Source organism: Bos indicus, chromosome 10, assembly GCF_029378745.1.
Source record: "Bos indicus isolate NIAB-ARS_2022 breed Sahiwal x Tharparkar chromosome 10, NIAB-ARS_B.indTharparkar_mat_pri_1.0, whole genome shotgun sequence".
NCBI lineage: Eukaryota > Metazoa > Chordata > Mammalia > Artiodactyla > Bovidae > Bos > Bos indicus.
The window spans coordinates 37,354,779-37,374,602 of NC_091769.1; the positions used below are offsets into that span (position 1 = coordinate 37,354,779).

The 19,824-nt window shown below is 42.5% G+C and overlaps 1 protein-coding gene across 1 annotated transcript in view; it reads right to left on the minus strand.

The window, feature by feature from the left end:
- The window catches only part of PLA2G4E (phospholipase A2 group IVE), an 80,694-nt gene that overhangs the window by 52,060 nt on the left and 8,810 nt on the right, over positions 1-19,824 (minus strand). The gene's annotated exons all lie outside the window — the stretch shown is intronic.

A 19,824-nucleotide genomic window follows, 5' to 3' on the forward strand; every position in this document is an offset into this window, starting at 1 on the left:
ACCTGCAGGTCACGGAAGGAAGAGAAATCCAGAGCAGGGCCTGTGAGTGTCAGAGAAAGGTGATGGGAGGTGAGGTTACAGGCTCCATTCATTCTTCACTGTCTCTGGTCACTTGGCCTGGCCAGAGCAGATTCTTGTCTATCTCCATTTAGGTCAGGCTAGGTCTACATAGGCAGACACTTCCTTCCTGTCGAGTCAATTTACAGAGATGGAAGGGCTTTCTGCTGGCCATGAGGCCAGATGTCGGCAGAGGCCAAGTAGGGCAGGAGTCACCTGACTTTGGAGCCCACACGGTGCCAGGTGTCAAAAGCAGGCACAGTGCTAAATAGACATTGCTAAATAGAGGACTCAGCTGCTGTGACATCAGTGGAGAACATTTGCTGGGCAGGCAGGAGGTGGCCCTAATTCTGGAGAAACCAATTCCAAACACAGGCTTCCTGTAAATAAGGAACTCATTGTTGAGCCCCTCCTGGGAACCAGAGTTTTACCAAAGAGTTTTTAAAAAAGAATGAAAGTGAATATTTTAACCTGCGTGGTTTTGTTTTTTGTTTTTGTCTTTGTGATCCCTATGGTCCTTTCTTCCCTCAAACTGGCCTCTGGCCTCTGCTGTCCTGAGGTAGGAGACCGTCTTCAAAATACAAAGAATCAGAAGTTAAATCCTGGTTTCTGAATTTCTCTGCTGCTGCTGCTACTGCTAAGTCACTTCAGTCGTGTCCAACTCTATGCGACCCCATAGATGGCAGCCCACCAGGCTTCCCCGTCCCTGGGATTCTCCAGGCAAGAACACTGGAGTGGGTTGCCATTTCCTTCTCCAATGCATGAAAGTGAAAAGTGAAAGTGAAGTCGCTCAGTCGTGTCCGACTCTTAGTGACCCCATGGACTGCAGCCTACCAGGCTCCTCCATCCATGGGATTTTCCAGGCAAGAGTACTGGAGTGGGGTGCCATCACCTTCTCCGATAGATAAGAGACATGGAGAAATACATAGGCGGTCATTTATGGTATTGTGTGCCCCCACCTCCACTGCCTGACAGCTGGTATAGTCATGAGAGAGTCTCGGGAGCTGAACTGAGAGCACGTCTGATCTCTGGGAGATGCAGCCTCACAGACGTGTCCTTTCCACCTGGAGAATAGAAGGAAGAGGCTGGAGAAGGTTCATGGAAACTCTGCAAGGCTGCCTGAGGGGGCCTGGAAGTTATGAGAGCTGTGGGCCCCAACAGTGAGAACAGCTTGGCTGGGGTTGCTGGATCCTGAGCACCCAGCTCGGTGAACACCATGTTAGGGGGGCCTTTGCGGATGACCTAGTAGAAAGATTATACTTTTGGTAAACTCACCATTTGGTGAATTGACTTTTTTTTTTTTACTTTAGAAATAAACTTTATTGAGGTATAATTTAACACAATAAAGTATATTCATTTGATAGATTTTGACAAACACATACAAATGTATAACCACCACCACACTCAAATCATCGATCACTTTCATTTGTCCCCGAAGTTGCCTCACAGTCTTTTTTGGTCAATGACTCCCCTTCCCTCTGGGCCTCAGGGAACCACTGATGGGCTCTTTGCTGCTATTGACTAGATGCCTCACTTCTGGAGCTTAATATAAGTGGAATCATAGTATTGTCTTTTGTTAGGCCAAAGTTTGAGATTTATCCATGCCATTGTATGAGTTCTTCCTTTCTCATTTCTATGTGGTATTCCATTGTAAAAATGACAATTTGTTTATTCATTTATCAGTTGAAGGACAAAGGTGTTTCCCATTTTCAGCAATTATGAATAAAGCTGCTCTAAACACATGCACAGGTGTTTGTGTATACATGAGTCTTCATTTCTCTTGAGAAAATAACTATGACTGGAATGACTAGGCCTGATTGATTTTTACCTAGTGACCTGGAGGGAGTGTGATGTCACATCTGGGCTCATTTGACAATCCTAGCCTCCTGTCCTGGCACTTCTCCACTTTCCCTCCTTTCTCTCATTTTCTTCTCTTCCTCTCCCCTTACCTTCTTCTTCTCTTCTTTATTCAGTTGGCTTCCTTTTTGTTCCCCATCCAACTAAGATTGAGGGAGCCCACTGGCCAGATGGGAGCAGGGAGCCGAGCTCCTGGCTCCTCCCACAGAGGAGTAGTTGTAACAAGCATCCCCCACTTTTCTTGGTCCAAAGCCAGCTGACCAAACATGCCCACCACCCTGCACGTCTCCTGATGTCAGCTCCTCAGTCAGGGAACGTGGTGGGGGGCAGTGTGGGGAGCTCCCAGATTCCACAGGGAGACGGTTAAGGGGGTCTTCCAGCATTTTCAGCTTGGGGCTGACTGGACAGGGCCAGGTTTTCCTGGCACTGTTGTTTTAAGAACTGTATCTGATGGTTCTTGTCTACCCCATTCACTGGTGTTGTGTCTTTAGACCGAATTTGGTTCCAGCCAGGTTCTAGCAGAGGAACAGAATTCCCCACTGATTCCATCTGGTTCAAGGCCCTGAGCCAAGGTTCTGCAGTCATTTCCTGAGAGCTCTTCCCCAAAATCTCTCAGGACAGGGGAGATGGGGACTGGGCAATTGGCAGGAGAGGCCTTCACATCAGGTCATGGGTTTGACAGGGACCAGCGGAGCCAAGGAATGTTTTGGCTCCCTTGGTTTCAAGGTTAGGGTCCATTCGTGTTTGGGAAGGCACCATGGTGTGGTGGGCAGAGCACTGCCCTGGAAGCCAGGAGTCGTGGGCTCCAGTTACAGCTCTGCCGTGTGATACAAAACAAATGGCTCCCCCTCTCTGGGCCCCACTTTCCTCTTCTGTAAAATGGGAGGTTGGACTAAGTCAGCCCAGAACCCCAGGAGTGGGGCCTGGCATCCGTATACTTCCATCATCTCAGGTGAGTCTGAGACACGACAATGGTAAGACCACAGAACCAGGCAGCCTCAGGGCCCTTTCCTGTTTCTGACTTTTGCTGCCCACCGAGGCCACGCCTTGCTCAGGCATCAGCTCAGTATAAGAATAAATAGGAGATTCACAGGGTCCTTCTGAATACAATATGATGGACACCAAACTGTCGAAGCAGCGTGTTGAGTGCTAGAAAGGAGGTACAGCCAAGTTAATGGTCAGGAAAGAGCAAAAATGACTAAAGCAGGCTTATATTTGGTGAGGGGGATGGGAGACCCCATGAGGAGGGCACTGGGGGTTGGGGGTGAAAACAGAGCCCGTAGCCTGTCCTCAGCAGGATCCAGGGCTGCCAGCCCCTCTCCCCACCCCCACACCACATGTGTGAGAGCGTCTGTGTGTGTGTGTGTGTGTGTGTGTGTATGTACTTGGGAGCGGGATGCACATGTGCTCTTTCTTGTCAGGGGAAGAAGGACCATGATCCCTCACTGGAGAAGGAATTCGCTTTGTACCAAACTGGTTTAGCGTCATGAGCCCCTGGGGCTCCTACAACAGGACCCTAAAGAATCATTTCCAACTGTCCCCACAAGCTTCAGCCCTGCTTGTCCTACTATTTTTTTATTTTTTAGTGATATTTGGTTGATCTTAAGGTAGTGATGAGGATTAGAGTTAGAGAATGTGCACCCAGGAAGTAGAGAGTGATGGGCCGGCTGTTGGACACAGCGTGACCTCTGGGAGGCTCACTCCTGCCTGGTTGTCTGCCCCCCTCCTACTGGCTGCGTCTGGTTGGCAGCAGGTGGGCTCCAGGGCCTGGGAAAGCCGAGCAGCGGGAAGGAGGCACTGGGGCAGAGGGCACCCATGGTGACAGGGTGGGTGGGGCCACCCTTGGGTTGACTCTGCAGGCCTACTGCTGCAATCCAGACAGCCTGGGTGAGGCTTAGGATGCAGGTGAGCCAAGCACAGCTGGCAGACGGGGGTCAGGAGCAGAGAGGGGCAGGAGCCTCAAGCAATTCAGGAAAACTGGATTCTCCAGCTTCTTCCTGAGAGGACCCGGGGAGGTTGGGGGGGAAACTGGGCTCAGGCCCTGTGTCACGTGTGTAGGAGCATTGCAGCTATCTCCTGGGAAGTAGAAACGACACCGCCCTCCTCCCACTGTGCATGCATCTTAAGGGTGTGGTGGGGTGAGAATGTGGAACCTGTCCGCTTTCTGGTGTTGCACAGCTTCATCACTACACCATGGGGGAGGACTCCGGATTCCAAAAGTGCAGAGCTGGCCCCTGTTGCCCCTGGCCTGGAGCTGTGAGCTCTTGTTTGCTTCAAACAATAACTGAAACTGAAAGCTCATTTGAGAGTGATCAACCAACGTTGTTGGCCCAAGACTGTAGGTTTTCTGAGGTAAGGCACTCTCAGTGCTGAAACCAAAGTCCTGGACAAACTAGCATGACCGACTGCTTTATTTCTAACTTCCCTTGGAAGTATTTTCTGAAGCTGAGTCATACGTGGTATGCCAGACATGGCGTTTATAATTACTTATATTTATAATTATTCCTAGGCTTTATACGGAGAAGGCAATGGCACCCCACTCCAGTAATCTTGCCTGGAAAATCCCATGGACGGAGAAGCCTGGTAGGCTGCAGTCCATGGGGTCACTAAGAGTCGGACACGACTGAGCGACTTCACTTTCACTTTTCACTTTCATGCATTGGAGAAGGAAATGGCAACCCACTCCAGTGTTCTTGCCTGGAGAATCCCAGGGACGGGGGAGCCTGGTAGGCTACCATCTATGGGGTCGCACAGAGTCGGACATGACTGAAGTGACTTAGCGTAGCATAGCGTAGCGTAGGCTTTATAACTGAGGCAAAATAATTTGATTATTTTCTGACTTTATTATGGAGTATATGAACAAGATCTATATGGGACAATTCCAAGTTTTCAGGCTAATTCTGAGGTTAAGGCATGATTGAGTCTGTCTGTGGGACTCCGATACCATGCACATAATGACCCTCAGCATCCCTTTCCACTTCCATCCAAAAGAGAAAATCCTGTTCCTTCGGGATTTTATGGAACTGTCATTTGTGGGGAATCTACCTACCCTTTCAAATGTGGGCCCCTAACCAGTGTGGCCAGTTGGCATTCCCATCCCTTAGACTTGGTGATTTGTTAAGGAACTATTAGACCTCCTCCTCATTCTTATTTTTCTTTTTAGGATTATATGGGGGTGGAGACAGTGTGAGAGTAAGAGAGTGAGGGGAGAGGGAGAGGGAACTTCTTTTCTCTGGATTATGAACTCCAAGGAAGATGTAAACTTTGAGGTACTTTTGGTCATCTTTGCCACCGTATAGAGGGACTCAGCCTTAGAAATGAAGCTGACATGGAAAAAAGCAAAGCTGAGACGGGGAGATAAAGTTCTGAGGACAGAGTCTGGACCACTAGATTCAGCTGTGCCTGAAGCCTACTTGCTGCAAAGCCCATGAGCCATGACTTTCTAGTTACAGGAGACGATAAAGGGATTTTCCCCCCTCAAGTGTCTTTGAACTCACTTTAGTTACTCTGCCACTTTTGACTGAAAGAGCTCTAAGATGCCCGGCCACTATATCTGGCAGGTCTCAATTCGGTGTCTCCAACAGGAAGAGGGGAGGATTTGTTGGGGTGAGAGTTGGACTATGAAGAAAGCTGAGCGCCGAAGAATTGATGCTTTTGAACTGTGGTGTTGGAGAAGACTCTTGAGAGTCCCTTGGACTGCGAGGAGATCCAACCAGTCCATTCTGAAGGAGATCAGCCCTGGGATTTCTTTGGAAGGAATGATGCTAAAGCTGAAACTCCAGTACTTTAGCCACCTCATGCAAAGAGTTGACTCATTGGAGAAGACTCTGATGCTGGGAGGGATTGAGGGCAGGAGGAGAAGGGGACGACAGAGGATGAGATGGCTGGATGGCATCACTGACTTGATGGACGTGAGTTTGAGTGAACTCTGGGAGTTGGTGATGGACAGGGAGGCCTGGCGTGCTGCAATTCATGGGGTCACAAAGAGTTGGCCACGACTGAGCGACTGAACTGAACTGAACTGATATCCTCTTCCATGTCCTGAACCAAGTTCCTTATGCCTTTGTAAAAATGAAAGTGTTAGTTGCTCAGTCATGTTCGACTCTTTGTAACCCCATGGACTATAGCCTGTCAGGCTCCTCTCTCCCTGGGATTCTCCAGGCAAGAATACTAGAGTAGGTTGCCATTCCGTTCTCTAGGGGATCTGTTGCAGGAAGTGGGCTCTTGTCTAAAACTTGGAAATGAATTGTCCGAGGAGACACATGTGCTGACAAAGCAAGAGATTTTATTGGGAAGGGGAATGTTTTAAACTTTATATGTAATGTCATATAAAGGATATGTATTCTGCAGTAAACATTTTTCTTTCATTTGGTATTATAAGATTTGCCTACATTAATAGGTATAGATCTGGCTCATTAATTTTCATAGCTGTAAACTATACCACAATTTATTTATCCATCTTTTGTGCCATGGACACTTAAGTTGCCTTTAAGTTTTTGCTCTTACTATATTTTATCAGTGTTTTTTTTTCCATTTGGAAATATTTGAGTTATGGATACTTATTAAAAATGATGATATGTAATACTGGATGGTATTTTCCTTTAGTGAATGATGTGTCTTAGATTCAATGAAGAATGGTATTAAACAATCCTACTGTGAGTTTTCTTGTATGTGTTGTGTTTCTTTAATGTATATACCCCAAGAGTAAAAACTGCTGGCTTAAATTGGCTAGATATTGCCAAATTGTTTTCTAAAGTGATTTTTACTAATATCTCTTCCACTGCTATGTAAGAAAACTCCCATTGGGAGAATACCAAGGGGGCATCATCTAACTTTTTGACTTTTGCCAACCCAACATGTATAAATGGTCTCTTATTCTGCGTTCTTAAAAATGTATTTATTTATGACTGTGCTGGTTCTTTACTGCTGAGCACGGGCTTCCTCTAGTTGCGGCAAGTGGGGGCACTCTCTAGTTGTGGGGCACAGGCTTCCCGTTGCGGTGGCTTCTCTGGTTGTAGAGTACAGGCTCTAGGGCCTGCAGGCTTCAGCAGTTGTGGCACACAGGCTTAGTTGCCCTGCGGCATGTGGGATCTTCCCAGACCAGGGATCAAACCTGTGTGCCCTGCATCGGAAGGTGGATTCTTAACTACTGGACCACCAAGGAAGTCCCTCTCATTGTAGTTTTAATATGCATTTCCCTGATTATTAATAGTTTTGGGTATCTTTTCAAGATTGTTCCTTTCTCTAATCCATATACTTGAGACTGTTCATCAACTCCCCACTGTCAAGCCTCTGGAACTTCCTTTACCACAGTCAAATCCAACTGCCTTCAATACTTATCAATGTATAGCAGTAGTTACAAAAAAAAGCTATAAAACTATTTATGGCCAAGTAATTTCCATGCTTGGGAACTTATCCTGAAGGAAAAAATGCTACATGCTAAAAAACATTCAGTTTAGTTCAGTTCAGTTCAGTCGCTCAGTCGTGTCCGACTCTTTGCGACCCCATGAATCACAGCGCACCATAAAAACATTAATTGCATCTAAATTTTAATGCTAAAGAATTGAAAATCACCCAAATGCTCAATACTAGTAGTGCATATGTGCATGCAAAGTCACTTTAGTCATGTCTAACTCTTTGCAACCCTATGGACTGTAGCCCACCAGCCTCCTCTGTCCATGCGATTCTCCAGGCAAGAATACTGGAGTGGGTTGCTGTGCCCTCCTCCAGGGGGTCTTCCCGACCTAGGGATGGAAACTGAGTCTCCTGCGGCTCCTGCACTGCAGCCAGACTCTTTATTGCTGAGCGACCAGAAAGCCCCAATACTAGTAGATATAACATTAAATTATGGGATATTCCTATGACTGAATTCTATGCAGGCATTAAAAGGAGAACTATAAAGAGAATGTATCAGTATAAAAATATATATGTATATTTGAATTTCAGTTCAGTTCAATCCAGCCGCTCAGTCGTGTCCGATTCTTTGCCACCCCATGAATCGCAGCACGCCAGGCCTCCCTGTCCATTACCAACTCCCGGAGTTCACCCAAACCCACGTCCATCGAGTAGGTGATGCCATTCAGCCATCTCATCCTCTGTCATCCCCTTTTCCTCCTGCCCCCAATCCCTCCCAGCATCAGAGTCTTTAGGGTATAATAAAAAAAGGCTTATAATGAAAATAAATGTGCAAAAATTGTACGTTTTCCTATAAAGACCATAACCACAAGGGAAAGTAAGATCATATTCACAATAGCAATGAAAAATAAAACAAATAAACCTGGGGAAAATACACAAGAAATTTCCATGTGAAAATGATGTCATTACAAATTAATAGGGAAAAGTGGGTTATTTAATATTATATTGGAAAAGTAACCATTTATGAAAAAATAACCATTTTGCCACCTAGAGAAAAAATAAGCTGGTTCCATACTTATCTCTTTATATTAAAATAAATTGTAGGTGGTAATATAATCTAGCCAGTTATTGTTTTTTCATCATTAGTGAGGAAGTAAAACACAAGATGCAATGAAGGAAAACAGGTGGATAATTCTGATTATATACATATTAAATTTCTCTACGTCAAAAGAACCACAGATCAGATCAGTTGCTCAGTCGTGTTCGACTCTTTGCAACCCCATGAATCGCAGCACGCCAGGCCCCCCTGTCTATCACCAACTCCCAGAGTTCACTCAGACTCACGTCCATCGAGTCAGTGATGCCATCCAGCCATCTCATCCTCTGTCGTTCCCTTCTCCTCCTGCCCCCAATCCCTCCCAGCATCAGAGTCTTTTCCAATGAGTCAACTCTTAGAATGAGGTGGCCAAAGTACTGGAGTTTCAGCTTTAACATCATTCCTTCCAAAGAAATCCCAGGGCTGATCTCCTTCAGAATGGACTGGTTGGATCTCCTTGCAGTCCAAGGGACTCTCAAGAGTCTTCTCCAACACCACAGTTCAAAAGCATCAATTCTTCGGTGCTCAGCCTTCTTCACAGTCCAACTCTCACATCCATACATGACCACCGGAAAAACCATAGCCTTGACTAGATGGACCTTTGTTGGCAAAATAATGTCTCTGCTTTTGAATATGCTATCTAGGTTGGTCATAACTTTCCTTCCAAGGAGTAAGCGTCTTTTAATTTCATGGCTGCAGTCACCATCTGTAGTGATTTTGGAGCCTAGAAAAATAAAGTCTGACACTGTTTCCACTGTTTCCCCATCTATTTCCCATGAAGTGGTGGGACCATGCCATGATCTTTGTTTTCTGAATGTTGAGCTTTAAGCCAACTTTTTCACTCTCCACTTTCACTTTCATCAAGAGGCTTTTGAGTTACTCTTCACTTTCTGCCATAAGGGTGGTGTCATCTGCATATATGAGGTTATTGATATTTCTCCCAGCAATCTTGATTCCAGCTTGTGTTTCTTCCAGTCCAGTGTTTCTCATGATGTACTCTGCATATAAGTTAAATAAGCAGGGTGACAATATACAGCCTTGACGAACTCCTTTTCCTATTTGGAACCAGTCTGTTGTTCCATGTCCAGTTCTAACTGTTGCTTCCTGACCTGTATACAGGTTTCTCAAGAGGCAGGTCAGGTGGTCTGGTATGCCCATCTCTTTCAGAATTTTCCACAGTTTCTTGTGATCCACACAGTCAAAGGCTTTGGCATAGTCAATAAAGCAGAAATATATGTTTTTCTGGAGCTCTCTTGCTTTTTCTATGATCCAGTGGATGTTGGCAATTTGATCTCTGGTTCCTCTGCCTTTTCTAAAACCAGCTTGAACATCAGGAAGTTCACGGTTCACGTATTGCTGAAGCCTGGCTTGGAGAATTTTGAGCATTACTTTACTAGCGTGTGAGATGAGTGCAATTGTGCGGTAGTTTGAGCATTCTTTGGCATTGCTTTTCTTTGGGATTGGAATGAAAACTGACCTTTTCCAGTCCTGTGGTCACTGCTGAGTTTTCCAAATTTGCTGGCATATTGAGTGCAGCACTTTCACAGCATCATCTTTCAGGATTTGGAATAGCTCAACTGGAATTCCATCACCTCCACTTGCTTTGTTCATAGTGATGCTTTCTAAGGCCCACTTGACTTCACATTCCAGAATGTCTGGCTCTAGGTCAGTGATCACACCATTGTGATTATCTGGGTCGTGAAGCTCTTTTTTGTACAGTTCTTCTGTGTATTCTTGCCACTTCTTCTTAATATCTACTGCTTCTGTTGTGTCCATACCATTTCTGTCCTTTATCGAGCTCATCTTTGCATGAAATGTTCCTTTGGTATCTCTGATTTTCTTGAATAGATCCCTAGTCTTTCCCATTCTGTTGTTTTCCTCTATTTCTTTGCATTGATCGCTGAAGAAGGCTTTCTTATCGCCTCTTGCTGTTCTTTGGAACTCTGCAATCAGATGCCTATATCTTTCCTTTTCTCCTTTGCTTTTTGCTTCTCTTCTTTTCACAGCTATTTGTAAGGCCTCCCTAGACAGCCATTTTGCTTTTTTGCATTTCTTTTCTATGGGAATGGTCTTGATCTCTGTCCCTTGTACAATGTCACAAACCTCATTCCATAGTTCATCAGGCACTCTATCTATCAGATCTAGGCCCTTAAATCTATTTCTCACTTCCACTGTATAATCATAAGGGATTTGATTTAGGTCATACCTGAATGGTCTAGTGGTTTTCCCTACTTTCTTTAATTTAAGTCTGAATTTGGCAATAAGGAGTTCACGGTCTGAGCCACAGTCAGCTCTTGGTCTTGTTTTTGCTGACTGTATAGAGCTTCTCCATCTTTGGCTGCAAAGAATATAATCAATCTGATTTCATTGTTGACCATCTGGTGATGCCCATGTATAGAGTCTTCTCTTGTGTTGTTGGAAGAGGGTGTTTGTTATGACCAGTGCATTTTCCTAGCAAAACTCTATTAGTCTTTGCCCTGCTTCATTCCGTATTCCAAGGCCAAATTTGCCTGTTACTTCAGGTGTTTCTTGACTTCCTACTTTTGCATTCCAGTCCCCTATAATGAAAAGGACATCTTTTTTGGGTGTTAGTTCTAAAAGGTCTTGTAGGTCTTCATAGAACCGTTCAACTTCAGCTTCTTCAGTGTTACTGGTTGGGGCATAGACTTGGATTACTGTGATATTGAATGGTTTGCCTTGGAAATGAACAGAGAGCATTCTGTCCTTTTTGAGATTGCATCCAAGTACTGCATTTCGGACTCTTTTGTTGACCATGATGGCCACTCCATTTCTTCTGAGGGATTCCTGCCCTCAGTAGTAGATATAATGGTCATCTGAGTTAAATTCACCCATTCCAGTCCATTTCAGTTCAGATAATAATAAAAGACAAATTTGTAATAATATTTGCCAAATTTAGGAAGGGCTAAATTCCTGATAAAACAAAACTCTTTCCAATAGCTACTAAAGTATAAACAAGTCAATAGAAAAATTGACAAAAGCTGCTGCTGCTGCTAAGTCGCTTCAGGGGTGTCTGACTCTGTACAACCCCAGAGAGGGCAGCCTACCAGGCTCCCAAGTCCCTGGGATTCTCCAGGCAAGAACACTGGAGCGGGTTGCCATTTCCTTCTCCAAAGCATGAAACTGAAAAGTGAAAGTGAAGTCACTCAGTCATGTCTGACTCTTTTTGACCCCATGGACTGCAGCCCACCAGGCTCCTCCGTCCATGGGATTTTCCAGGCAAGGGTACTGGAGCGGGTGCCATTGCCTTCTCTGTGACAAAAGCTACAATGAGGTAATTCATGGTAGGATTGTTTATGTTAGTGGTTCCCCAATTTTGCTGAACATTGGAAACACCTGGAGATCCTTCAACAAATATTGATGCCTGGCTGTCAGATATTCTGATGTAATTCATATGGTATGTAACTTGGGTACTGGTGTTTTTAGAAGCTCCTCTGATGATTTGAGCATTCAACAAAGTTTGGAAATCATTGGAATGTGCAATAAGCCTATAAAAGATTATCGCTAATAGTAAGAATATAAATTAAACAATGAAATGCCATTTTTCATCTATCAGATTGGCAAGGATGAAAAGCTGGCAAGACTCAATGTTGCGCAGGGTATGGGAAAGAGTCAACAAGGTTTTGTTGTGAAGAAGTAAACTGGCACAAACTTTTTGGAGGGTAATTTGGTAACACCTGTGAACATGTAAAACTTAAAGGCTATTTGGCCAGGGATTGCGTTTTTAGAAATTTATTGTGCATAAACTCTTGCACAAATACCCAAAGATGTTCGATTTCACATTGTTCCTGTAACTGCTTTTTGTTGCTGTTGCTGCTTGTTTGTTTGGCTTAACGAGGGCTATGCCTTAGTGTTACTGAAAGAGGAGGGGTCCAGCTGCTTGCTCCTCAAAATCCAATAGGCCAGGTTGGTGGAAAGTTTGCTTTATTTCAGATGCTGGCAGCTGGGAGGGGAGGGAGGACATCTGTCCAAAGGCCAACTCCCCCTCCTTCCCCCCGCCACTGGCAACCAGTGGGGCAAGCGCTTTTATAGACAGAGAGAAGGGGCTACATGCAGAAACAGCAGTCAGTTCTGACAGTCATCTTCAAACTGGTCATCGGTGCTCTGACCAGCATCATCTTGGTTGTTTTAGATACACTTAATCTTCAGTTCTAGAGTCCATTTGTTCCCATTTCTTTGAAGCCAGTTCTTGGAATTGTGGCAACTTACGTTGTGGGTACAGTCTGGCCATCATATAGTTAACTTCTTCACCCTGGTGTTTTAGTATCTATAAGACAGATCACAGGATGTGGCTCAGAACATTATCTATAGCCCTCGAGACAGAACTAAAGGTCCTTGACTACATTTAATGACTGCATTATTATTATTGGTCTCCTTCGACTGTTTTCCTTTGTTTCTGCATTTCTCATTTCTCTGAGTAAATGTATTCTTTGACCAAAGTATTTCACAGACAAAAGGCAGGCAGAGGACATGTTGGGGGCAGAGGGGCGAGGACTGTGGGGTCCTGCTCCATTTCATTAGGAATCACTGATGGACTGGGGTAGAAATCATCCCCTCTCCCTCACATATCATGGCATTTGGGTCTGGGATGTTGCTGACTGGTGCTAGATAGCACTCTCCGTAGATTTATGTAGGAGTAGAGAAGCCTCTTGGGGGAGAAAAAGAGGTTGGGACCTTGACCTCTTCCTAATGAGGATTCAAGTTATCAAAATGTATACAATGATGGGTCCCCAATAGTTCCCAGAGACAGTATGGTGGTTGTACTCTGTGTTGTGAAATATTTATGATGAACTGAAGGATCCTTTGAGGTCAGATGGCCAGGAAGGACAATGGGACAGGAGCAAGGCACAAGAAGGATGAGGGAAAGTTGGACCAGTATCTTGGGCTCGCTATGAGGAATTAGCTTATTGGAAACTAAGGCACAGGGATAATGCTGAAACTCCTTTGTACTTATTCACCTTGCTACCATGGGTCTATTTGCAGGGAACTGGCTTCCTGTGTGGACTGAGCCTTATCGCACCAAATTATACTTGGTAATCAAGGAATTTTGCTAGGGGAACTCTCCTCATTGATCCTGACAGGGTAGGTGCATCCCTTAAACTGGGCACATCAGCAGAGCTGCTTTTGTAGAGAAGTCTAGTTCCAACAGATGAATGATGGGGGAAATGCTTTATGGACAAAGATAATAGTCTGGGAGTTCTCTGGACTATTTGGAGCGAAATCTTGGGGAAATACTGAATTCTCTGCCCACTTGGCAAGGAGGAAAATGGAACCATTGTAATTTGTATGTTAATAATAGGAAAAGGAGTACGTCAAGGCTGTATATTATCACCCTGCTTATTTAACTTATATGCAGAGTACATCATGAGAAACGCTGGACTGGAAGAAACACAAGCTGGAATCAAGATTGCTGGGAGAATATCAATAACCTCAGATATGCAGATGACACCACCCTCATGGCAGAAAGTGAAGAGGAACTCAAAAGCCTCTTGATGAAAGTGAAAGTGGAGAGTGAAAAAGTTGGCTTAAAGCTCAACATTCAGAAAACTAAGATCATGGCATCCGGTCCCACCACTTCATGGGAAATAGATGGGGAAACAGTGGAAACAGTGTCAGACTTTATTTTTCTGGGCTTCAAAATCACTGCAGATGGTGACTGCAGCCATGAAATTAAGACGCTTACTCCTTGGAAGGAAAGTTATGACCAACCTAGATAGCATATTCAAAAGCAGAGACATTATTTTGCCAACAAAGGTCCATCTAGTCAAGGCTATGGTTTTTCCAGTGATCATGTACGGATGTGAGAGTTGGACTGTGAAGAAGGCTGAGTGCAGAAGAATTGATGCTTTTGAACTGTGGTGTTGGAGAAGACTCTTGAGAGTCCCTTGGACTGCAAGGAGATCCAACCAGTCTGTTCTGAAGGAGATCAGCCCTGGGATTTCTTTGGAGGGAATGATGCTGAAGCTGAAACTCCAGTACTTTGGCCACATCATGCGAAGTTGACTCATTGGAAAAGACTCTGATGCTGGGAGGGATTGGGGGCAGGAGGAGAAGGAAACGACAGAGGATGAGATGGCTGGATGGCATCACTGACTCGATGGACGTGAGTCTGAATGAACTCTGGGAGTTGGTGATGGACAGGGAGGCCTGGTGTGCTGCGATTTATGGGGTCACCAAGAGTCAGACACGACTGAGCGACTGATCTGATCTGATCTGATCTGATAGTTGAAAATTTCCCGAACATGCAAAAGGAAATAGCCAATCAAGTCAAAGAGGCACAAAGAGTCCCAAAAAGGATAAACCCAAGGAGAAAGATGCCAAGACATATACTTATCAAACTAACAAAGACTAAACACAAAGAAAGAATATTAAAAAGCAGCAAGGGAGAAGCAATAAGTAACATACAAGGAAAACCCCATATGTTTAACAGCTGATCTTTCAGCAGAAACTCTGCAGGCCAGAAGGGAATGGCAGGATATATTTAAAGTACTGAAAGGGAAAAATCTACAACCAAGATTACTGTACCCAGCAAGGATCTCATTCAAAATTGATGGAGAAATAAAAAGCTTTCAGACAAGCAAATGTTAAGGGAATTCAATACCACCAAACCAGCTTTACAACAAATGTTAAACAGACTTATATAGTCAAGAAATACAACATAAGAAAAAAGATCTACAAAATCAACCCCAATTAGAAAATGGAAATAGGAACATATATATCAATAATTACTTTAAATGTAAATGGATTAAATGCTCCAACTAAAAGACACAGACTGGCTGAATGGATACAAAAACAAGACCCATATATATGTTGTCCACAAGAAACCCACTTCAGACCTAAAGACACATATAGATTGAAAGAGGGAGGATGGAAAAATACTTTCCATGCAAATGGGAAGCCAAAGAAAGCTGGAGTAGTAATCCTCGTATCAGACAAAATAGACCTTAAAATAAAGAAGATTACAAGAAATAAGGAAGGACACTACATAATGATCAAGGGATCAACCAAGAGGAAGACAAAACAATTGTAAATATCTATGCACCCAACATAGAAGCACCTCAATACATAAGACAAACACTAACAGACATAAAAGGAAACTGACAGTAACACAATAATAGCAGGAGACTTTAACACTCCACTCTCACCAATGAACAGATCATCAAAACAGAAAATTAATAAGGAAACACAAGCCTTAAATGATACATTAGATGAGATGGATCTCATTGATATCTTCAGGACATTCCATCCAAATGCAGAAGAATACACCTTCTTCTCAAGTGCACATGGAACCAGGATAGACCATATCTTCGGTCACAAATCAAACCTCAGTAAGTTTAAGAAAATTGAAACTGTATCAAGCATCTTCTCCAACCACAATGCTATGAGACTAGGTGTCAATTACAAGGAAAAAAACTGTAAGAAACTCAAACACATGGAGATTAAACAACACATTTCTAAATAACCAACAGGTTACTGAAGAAATCAAAAGGGAAATTAAAAAATTTCTAGAAACAAATGGCAATGAAAACACGACAACTCAAAACCTATAGAACGCAACAAAAGCAGTTCTAAGAGGGAAGTTTATAGCAATGCAATCCTACCTCAATAAACAAGAAAAACATCGATTAGACAACCTAACTTTATACCTAAAGCAACTGGAAAAAAAAAAGAAGAAAAAAACCCCCAAAATTAGTATAAGGAAAGAAATCATAAACATCCAACAGAAATAAATGAAAAAGAAATAAAAGAAACAATAGTAAAGATGGGGAGCATGTGTATACCTGAAATTAAAAAAAAAAAAATTAAAAAATTAAAAAAAAAAAAAGATGTAGACAAATAGATATAACTCCAGGTGGGAACAAACTAGAAAAAAAAAAGAAAAAAAAAAAAAAGATGAATAAATCTAAAAGCTGGTTCTTTGAGAGGATAAACAAAATTGACAAACCCTTAGCCCCTGACTCATCAATAAAAAAAAAAGAGAGAAGCATCAAATCAACAAAATTAGAAATGAAAAAGGAGAAGTTACAACAGATAATGCAGAAATACAAAGGATTATAAGAGACTATTATAAACAACTATATGGCAATAAAATAGATAACCTGAAAGAAATGGACAGATTCTTAGAAAAGTTCAATCTTCCAAGACTGAACCAGGATGAAACAGAAATTATGAACAACCCAATTACAAGCACTGAAGTTGAAGCTGTGATCAAATATTTCCCCCCAAAACAAAAGCTTACGACCAGATGGCTTCCCAGGAGAATTCTATCAAACATTTAGGGAAGAGCTAATGCTTATTCTCCTAAAACTCTTTCAAAAAATTGCAGAGGAAGGAACACTTCCAAACTCATTCTACGAGGCCACCATCACCCTGATACCAAAACCAGACAAAGACAACACACAAAAAATAAAACCACAGGCCAATACCACTGATGAACATAGATGCAAAAATCCTCAAGAGAATTTTAGCGAACAGAATTCAGCAACATGTCAAAAAGCTCAGTTCAATTCAGTCACTCAGTCATGTCCGACTCTTTGCAACCCCACAAAGGAGGCAGGGAGGCATGCCAGGCCTCCCTGTCTATCACCAACTCCCAGAGTTCACCCAAACCCATGTCCATTGAGTCAGTGATGCCATCCAACCATCTCATCCTCTGCCGTCTTCTTCTCCTTCTGCTCTCAATCTTTCCTAGCATCAGGGTCTTTTCAAATGAGTCAACTCTTCGCATCAGATGGCCAAAGTATTGGAATTTCAGCTTCAACATCATTCCTTCCAATGAACACTCAGGATTGATCTCCTTTAGGATGGACTGGTTGGATCTCCTGGCAGTCCAAGGGACTCTCGAGAGTCTTCTCCAATACCATAGTTCAAAAGTATCAATTTTTTGGCACTCAGCTTTCTTTATAGTCCAACTCTCACATCCATACATGACTACTGGAAAAACCACAGCCTTGACTAAATGGACCTTTGTTGACAAAGTAATGTCTCTGCTTTTTCAGACCATGATCAAGTTGGGTTTATTCCAGGGATGTAAGGATTCTTTCATATATGGAAATCAATCAATGTGATATACCATATTAACAAACTGAAAGATAAAAACCATATGCTTATCTCAATAGATGCATAAAAAGCCTTTGAAAAAATTCAGCACCTATTTATGATTAAAACTCTTCAAAAAATTGGCATAGAAAGAACCTACCTCAGCATAGTAAAGGCCATATATGATAAGCCTACAGCAAACAATGGTGAAAAACTGAAAGCATTCCCCCTAAGAAGAGGAACAAGATGAGGGTGTCCACTTTCACCACTATTATTCAACATAGTTCTGGAAGTATTAGCAACAGCAGAGAAGAAAAAGAAATAAAAGGAATCCAGATTGGAAAAGAAGTAAAGCTCTCACTGTTCGAGATGACATAATACTGTACGTAGAAAACCCTAAAGATAGAATCAGAAAATTACTAGAGCTAATCAGTGAATTTAGCAAAGTTGCAGGATACAAATCAATACACAGAAATCACTTGCATTTCTATATACTAACAATGAAAAATCAGAAAGAGAAATTAAGGAATCAATCCCATTCACCATTACAATAAAAAGAATTAAATATCTAGGAATAAACTTACCTAAGTAGACAAAAGAACTGTACACAGAAAATTATAAGACACTAATGGAAGAAATCAAAGATGACATAAGCAGATGGAGAGATATTCCATGTTCCTGGGTAGGAAGAATCAATATTGTGAAAATGACTATACTACCAAATGCAATTTACAGATTTAATGCAATCCCTATCAAATTACCAATGGCATTTTTCACAAAATTAGAACAAAAAATTTCACAATTCATATGGAAACACAAAAGACCCCAAATAGCCAAAGCAGTCTTGAGAAAGAAGAATGGAGATGGAGGAATCAACCTTCCTGACTTCAGATTATACTACAAAGCTACAGTCATCAAGACAGTATGGTACTGGCAGAAAAACAGAAATATAGACCAATGGAACAAGATAGAAAGCCCAGAAATAAACCCATGTACCTATGGGTACCTTATTTTTGACAAAGGAGGCAAGAATATAAATGGGACAAAGACAGCCTCTTCAATAAATGGTGCTGGGAAAACTGGTCAGCTACAAGTAAAAGAACGAAATTAGAACACTTCCTAACACCATACACAAAGATAAACTCAAAATGGATTGAAGACCTAAATGTAAGACCAGAAACTATAAAACTCTTAGAGGAAAACATAGGCAGAACACTTGATGACATAAATCAAAGCAAGATCCTCTATGACCCATCTCCTAGAGTAACGGAAATAAAAACAAAAGTAAACAAGTGGGACCCAATTAAACTTAAAAGCTTTTGCACAGCAAAGGAAACTATAAGCAAGGTGAAAAGACAACCCTAAGAATGGGAGAAAATATTGAAATTTTTTTCAATATTATGTGAATATTAAGTGAATAACAAATGAAATAGCAAATGAAACAACTGACAAAGGATTAATTTCCAAAATATACAACCAGCTCATACAACTCAATACCAGAAAAACAAACAACCTACTGAAAAAGTGGGGTAAAGACCTAAACAGACATTTCTCCAAAGAAGACATACAGGTGGCTAACAAACACATGAAAAGATGCTCAACATCGGTCATTATTCGAGAAATGCAAATCAAAACTACAGTGAGATATCACCTCACACTGGTCAGAATGGCCCTCATCAAAAAGTCTACAAACAATAAGTGCTGGAGAGGGTGTGGAGAAAAGGGAACACTTGCACTGTTGGTGGGAATGTAAATTGATGCAGCCACTATGGAAGACGGTATGGAGATTCCTTAAAAGACTAGGAATAACACCTCCATATGACCCAGCAATCCACTTCTAGTCATACACCCTAAGGAAACCGAAATTGAAGGAGACACATGTATCCCATTGTTCATTTCAGCACCATTTATAATAGCTAGAACATGGAAGCAACCTAGATGTCCACTGACAGATGAATGGATAAAAAAGTTGTGGTATATATACACAATGGACTATTACTCAGCCATAAAAAGGAACACATTTGAGTCAGTTCTAATGAGGTGATGAACCTAGAACCTGTTATACAGAGTGAAGTGAGTCAGAAAGAGAAAGATAAATACTGTATTGTAACACATATATACAGAATCTAGAAAAATGGTACTGAAGAATTTACTTACAGAGCAACAGTGGAGAAACAGACATAGAGAATAGACTTATGGACATGGGGAGAGGGGAGGAGAGGGTGAGATGTATGGAAAGAGTAACATGGAAACTTATCATATGTAAAATAGATAGCCAACGGGAATTTGCCATATGGCTCAGGAAACTCAAATAGGGACTCTGTATCAACCTAGAGGGGTGGGATGGGGAGGGAGATGGGAGGGAGCTTCAAAAGGGAGGGGATTTATATATACCTATGGCT